The sequence below is a fragment of the Phoenix dactylifera genome, chromosome 1, assembly GCF_009389715.1.
Source record: "Phoenix dactylifera cultivar Barhee BC4 chromosome 1, palm_55x_up_171113_PBpolish2nd_filt_p, whole genome shotgun sequence".
Lineage (NCBI taxonomy): Eukaryota > Viridiplantae > Streptophyta > Magnoliopsida > Arecales > Arecaceae > Phoenix > Phoenix dactylifera.
Window position 1 is genome coordinate 26,860,450 of NC_052392.1, and position 7,120 is coordinate 26,867,569.

General features: G+C 40.0%; 1 pseudogene; it reads right to left on the reverse strand.

Moving 5' to 3' along the window:
• Window positions 1-4,793: 4,793 nt before the first annotated feature.
• Window positions 4,794-6,729, reverse strand: LOC120111567 (annotated as a pseudogene).
• Between the last annotated feature and the right edge of the window lie 391 nt (window positions 6,730-7,120).

Consider the following 7,120-nt stretch of genomic DNA (forward strand, 5'->3'; position numbering starts at 1 on the left):
TATTTTTTTTTAAAAAAAATAGCTTTGGTGAAGATATAAGTATTAAATCTAATTGGTGATATTGGAGTTGTTTTTCTTTACAATTATTAGTAAAGTTATTGTTACATAGTATATTATTAAGAGATACTCTTAGGAACATCTTGTTTAAATTTATTCATTAGTGACGTTATTGTTATTATTTTTCCTCACAGTTGAATACTCTACTGCCCTTTTAAACTTTAAAAAACTTAGAGTTTAAAATTTAGAATGGCAAATATGGAAGAAGCTAATAGTATTAAGCCTGAAAAATTTAGTGGACAAAATTTTCGTAGGTGGCGAAGACAACTTAAATATTGGTTGACTGTGTTAGAACTTGTATCTGCAATAGAGGAACCACGGTCTAATCAAGAGTTACCTTCTCGAATGACTAATGAGCAAGTAGAGTACCACTGCTATAATAGAATACTTAGTGCTTTGTCTGACCACCTTTATGATGTGTATCATGCCACTACCTCAAGTGCAAAAGAACTTTGGGATGCTTTAGAGGCTGAATATGGGATGATAGATGCTGGCATTGATCGGTTTACTGTCTCAAATTTTAATAGTTATAAAATGGTAGACAATAAACTAGTGGGAGATCAAATTCATGAGTATCAAGAACTTCTGAGAGGAGTTGAGAAAAAGAGAACCAAATTTAGTGAAGATTTTAAAGTCTCCTGTCTTATAGATAAGCTGCCATCATCTTGGAATGATTTTGGTAGGACCCTTAGGCATAAACAAGGAGAGTTAACCTTAACTCAAGTCATAAACTCTCTTAGAGTTGAGGAAAAACATAGAGCCAATACTAAGAAAGAGGATGAAAAGACTCCTAAGGTGAACCTAGTTGAAAATAATACTAAGAATTTTTACAAAAGAAATAATTTCCAACATAGGGGTAAGAACTTCAAGAAAAATAATAGGTTCCACAATCGTTCTAACCAAAACCAAAACTTCCAATACCGTAATAATAATAATAATAAAACATTCAAGGGCAAAGGAAGTGAGAAAAGGCTATGCTTTGTTTGTGGGAGAACTAATCACATGGCGAAAGATTGCTTCTTCAAGAAGACTGAGGAGTATAAGCCCAAGCCCAAGTCAAATCACTATCAAAGAGATCCAAAGGCCCAAGTCTATATGTTTGATGGATCAAGAGAATTCAGCCGAGCCATCCTTTAGGTATAACTTTAGTTCTTCTTCTATTAATTTTACTTATGAAAATAAAGATTGGTGGTTAGATTCTGGAGCTAATGTACATATTTGTTTTGATCATGGTTATTTTAAAACTTATCAGAAATCAAGTGGAGGAAGTGTAACATTAGGTAATGACTCTGTTGCACGTGTGCTTGGAGTTGGAGACATAGATTTGAAGATGACATCTGGAAAGATCTTAACTTTGAAAGGAGTGCGACATGTTCCAGAAATCAGAAGAAATTTAGTTAGTGGGTCATCCTTAGTCCAACAAGGATACAACTCATACAAGGTTGTTATGGAATCCAATAAAGTTGTAATTTCAAAAAATAATGTATTTGTTGGGAAAGGATTTATTAGTGAGGGGTTGTTTAAATTAAATGTACTTTCAGAAGTTAAAGTTATCTCTTCAAGTGTTTTCAATGTTGAATCTTCTAATGTATGGCATGAACGATTGGGACATGTACACTTAAAGAAAATTAAAAGAATGATGGATCTAGACTTAGTCCCTAAGTCCAATCTAAACTTCAAACATAAATGTGAAGTGTGTGTACAAGCCAAACAACCTAAAAGGCCTTATAAGTCTGTAGAAAGAAACACTCAACTCTTAGAGCTTATACATAGTGATGTATGTGATTCGAACAGACCACCTACTAGAGCAGGAAATAAGTATTTTGTGACTTTTATAGACGATTGTTCGAAATTCTGCTATGTGTACTTAATAAAAACTAAAGATGGGGTGTTTAATAAATTCAAGATTTATAAGACCGAAGTAGAGAATCAATTAGAAAGAAAGATTAAGAAACTCAGATCCGACAGAGGAGGTGAGTATACCCTTACTAATTTTAGCATCTTCTGTGAGGAATATGGAATAGTACATGAAATAACTCCGCCATACTCTCCTCAATCTAATGGAGTAGCTGAAAAAAAGAATAGAACTTTAATGGATATGGTTAATGCGATGTTGATAAGTTCTGGACTACCTGAGAATTTGTGGGGAGAAGCAATTCTTACTGCATGTTTCATATTGAATAGAGTAACTGTGAAAGATAATGATAAGACCTCTTACGAAATTTGGAAGAAAAGAACACCTAATCTTAAAATCTTGAAAGTGTGGGGGTGTTTAGCTAAAGTAGCAATCCCTGAGCCTAAGCGAAAGAAGATAGGGCCTAAAACTATAGATGCTGTCTTTATAGGGTATGCTCAAAATAGTAGTGCTAATAGATTCTTAGTTATAAACTCTGAGATTAGTGAAATTTCAAATAACACAGTTATAGAATCTAGAGATGCTACCTATTTTGAAGATATATTTCCTTATAAAAATAAAATTTCACACAAAGTAATAGATAAATCATCTACTAATGATAAACCTTCCAATAGTACAAGTGCATTTAAGGAACCAGAAACACAATTAGAGTTAAGAAGGAGTAAAAGGTCTAGAATAGAGAAAAATTTTGGAGACGAATTTTATTCCTTTTTAACAGAAGGAGATCCTACTACCTATAAGGAAGCTATGTCTTCTTTAGATGCTCCATTTTGGAAGGAAGCTATACAAAGTGAGATAGAGTCTATTATTCAAAATAACACTTGGGAGTTAACTAATTTACCTCCTGGAAATAAAGCTATTGGGTGTAAATGGGTGTTCAAGAAGAAGTTAAAACCTAATGGAACCATAGACAAGTACAAAGCCAGACTAGTGGCTAAAGGTTTTATACAAAAGGAAGGAATAGATTACTTTGATACATATTCACCTGTATCTAGGATAACTACGATTAGAATTTTAGTTGCCTTAGCATCAGTGCATAATCTAGTGATTCATCAAATGGATGTTATGACTGCCTTTCTAAATGGAGACATAAATGAAGAGATATATATGGAGCAACCTGAAGGTATTGTAGTTAAAGGTCAAGAACATAAGGTCTGTAAGTTAGTTAAATCCTTGTATGGTTTAAACAAGCTCCTAAGCAATGGCATGAGAAGTTTGATAAAGTGATCTTAGAATATGACTTTAAGATTAATGAATATGATAAGTGTGTGTACTGCAAAGAGAGTAATGGAGAACATGTGATCTTATGTCTTTATGTTGATGATATATTAATATTTGGGACAAATTTGGAGATAGTAAATGATGTTAAGTCTTATCTTTCTAGAAAGTTTGACATGAAGGATTTAGGAGAAGCTTATGTAATTTTAGGAATGAAGTTGGAAAGAACACCTGATGGAATTATTCTTAATCAAACCAGTACAATAAAAAGGATGTTAAAAAAGTTTAATTATTTTGATTGTAAATCTATATCAATACCATATGATCTAAATGTGCATTTGAAGAAAAATAATGGTGAACCAGTATCTCAACTGAAGTACTCACAAATGATTGGATCATTGTTATACATAGCAAATAAAACTAGGCCTGATATAGCATATGCTGTTGGGAGACTTAGTAGATATACTCATAATCCTAGCAAAGATCATTGGGTTGCTTTAGAGAGAGTCTTTAAATATCTTAAAGGAACCTTGGAATACTCATTGTGTTATAAGGGATTTCCGAATGTAGTTGAAGGGTATAGTGATGCGAATTGGATAACAGACAATATGGATGTAAAGTCCACTTCAGGGTATGTATTTCTTTTGGGTGGAGCAGCAATATCTTGGGGATCTAAGAAACAAACTATTATCTCTCGCAGTACTATGGAGTCAGACCTTATAGCTTTAGATACAACTTGCTCTGAGGCTGAGTGGATTAAGAACTTGATGCTTAACATGCCTTTAGTTAATAAACCCATACCTGCCATTTCCATACATTGTGATAGTAAGGCAGTAATAGAGTTAGTAAGGCAAGCACATACCAATAAGAAATGAATAGGCATTTGCAAGTGAGGTATAAATCAGTTAAAAGCCTATTGAATAAGAATATTGTGTCTTTGGAATTTGTAAAGTCTGAGAAAAATATAGCTGATCAGTTGACCAAAGCTCTTTCTAAGAGAGCTGTCATTGACTTGTCGAGGGGGATGGGCTTAAGCCCATAAGGGAGTCACCTAGGGAGGTAACCCAACCTTTGTGATTGGAGATCCCATGAAGAAGGTTCAATGGGTAGAAACAATCCATATTGCGTGACTCATTTCAGCACTACTTTTAAGGAGAGAGTCTCCTGCTCATCCCTATGGCAATAGTGCTTTGATATGTGACGTTAAGGAAGGGTGTTACCCTGAATGAGCCCAAGGCAGGCATACTCCTGCAGGATACAGGTCACATGTACTCTTGGAGGACTCACCTAAATGAGAGTTGTCGTGAGGCCGCGACTGTGAGAATTGGGCTGTTCTCTAATAACTCTCATGAGAATCAAGATTCAGCGCATGGCCATAAATAGCGCTAACCCGCACCAAGTCTATATCAATACTATGTGTGTGCACTACTAGAAATGTCGGTTTTACCGACGCTTTTTTGCCGACGCTTGTCGCAAGCGTCGGCAAGTTTTGGTCTTTTGTCGGCGGTTTAAAAAGTGTCGAGATTAGTTGACGCTTCCTGGGATAAGACGACGCTAAGTAGCGTCGAAAAATTAAAAAAAGGCCGACGCTTCTGAAAGCGTCGTCGGAGGCCATTTTCGAATTCGTCAGAGGCCGCACCCCCCTCCCCTCCTCTCTTCATTGCTCTTTCTCGATCTCAGTTAAATAAAATCAGTTGAACGATTTAGCCCCACATCGGCGGATCAACAAGTGGTGGTGGGGAATTAGGAGGGCGGAGGTGGAGATGCGATGATGGACACCGAGCTCGTCCTGGAGAAGGCGCTGGGCTTGGCGTCCAAGTGCCAAGCCCACGGCACGATGCGCCGCATCTTCGCCATCATCCCCACCACCGCCTTTGCCAAGATGTCCACCCAGCTCGGTGGCGGCGTTGGGGTTGGCCTTGACGTCCTCCACCACCCGGCGGGCCTCCTCCTCCCAGCCATGGCGGTTCTGCTGCACGACCTTGCGCCAGTGCGCCAGTGCTCGCCGTAGACGGTGAAGACCATGTCCTGGCCTTTGCCGGTGAAGATGTCGAAGACGACGTTGCGGGTACGGGAGCCGAACTCGACGCCCTGGGTGTGCAAGACATCGCGGGCCATCTCGGGGGACGAGACCACGACGAGGTTCCGCTGGCCCATGCGGAGGAGGAAGATGTCGCCGAAGCGCTTGGCGAGAACTGTCAGATTTCGATGGTTGAGGTCGTCGCCGAAGCGCTTCCCCCGGAGCTTGGACACGGCGATGGCGAAGATCCATTGCTCTCCACACGAGACCAAAGGCAAAGAGAGAGTTTCAGCAAAAAAAAAGGGGGAGAGAGAGAGAGAGAGAGAGAGAGAGAGAGAGAGAGACGGGAGCCGGGTGGGTGGCGAGGATTGGGATGGAGTGGATGAGAGGTGGGGTGGGGACTTGGGAGGGTTTTAAGGGGGTGGGGTTGACGGAGACGGGAGCCGGATGGGTGGCGAGGATTGGGATGGAGTGGATGAGAGGTGGGGTGGGGACTTGGGAGGGTTTTAAAGGGGGTGGGGTTGACGGAGACGGGAGCCGGGTGGGTGGCGAGGATTGGGATGGAGTGGATGAGAGGTGGGGTGGGGACCTGGGAGGGTTTTAAAGGGGGTGGGGTTGACGGAGACGGGAGCCGGATGGGTGGCGAGGATTGGGATGGAGTGGATGAGAGGTGGGGTGGGGACCTGGGAGGGTTTTAAAGGGGGTGGGGTTGACGGAGGGCGCTAAACGGAGGGTTGACGAAGTAGGTGAGGGTTGGCGCATGGCGCGCAGGAAGCCGGGTGGAGTGGTTGTAAACACCGACGCTTTAAAGCGTTGCTACGTGCGTGACATTCTAAACTTTTAGGGACGCTTAAAAGCGTCGCTAAATGAGTTTTTAGCGACGCTTTTCCAAAGCGTCGGCAAATATTTTTTCCACTCTTACATAGCCGACGCTTTGGCGACGCTTTGGAAAGCGTTAGGAAGAAATGTACCGACGCTTATAAGCGTCGGTAAAGACCTTAAAAAGCGTCGCCTAAGCTTCTTTTTCTTGTAGTGGTGGCATGTTAAAATCTGGTCCAAAGGGTCTAGTTCAAGACTTAGTTCACTATGATCCTTCAGGTTAGAACTATCAACACTAAGTGGAGGTTCAAGTCCGGAAGACACCTGCACCCATTGCATACTATAAAGTTGCCCAAATTTCTATATATATATATATGTATATGATTTTATAAAGTTTTGAAACTTGTGGGGGACTGTTGGAATTTCAATGAATTTTGAAAAGTTTTAAAGAGGTGTAAATTAAAAGATTTGTAACCCCCAAATTTGTAAAAGAGTTGTTGCAACCTTTAAGTATTTCAATTCCATTTGGAAGTTTCAAAACTTCCCATTATCTCTCATTATGGCCTTAATGAGGCCATAAGTATTCAACCGTTATGGTTGAATTGCAAAAGGCCTATAAAGGAGCCATTCCTTGCATCTAACAACATATATACAATACAAGAGTCTTCTTCTTGCTCTCATTGTTTCTCTCTACCACCATTCTCTCTTTTATAATTTTCTATATTATTTTATATTTTGGGCAACCGATATAGACTAGGTAATCTACCTACTACAGACGTGCACTGTAGATTAGGCCCGCTGTGAGCCGTTTGGGTTGTATCTTGGAGCCGTCGCTAACCGCCAATACCTGCACGTGGGGAGGCAACAACGGCTTTAGGACAGTGCGTCTCTTGGCGTGCCTCTCACACCTCACAGGCCAGATATTTTCTTACAACTGTTTTATTATAATTGTTAGATTTTCTTTTTTATGTGATTTAAATATTTTACAAAGCATCTTGCTAGATTAACAAAAATGGCCAGAAAGGATACAAAAACTAAAACTATAGGGAGAGACAATTCTCATGGTGCCCTTCCATAGATACTAATGGGGC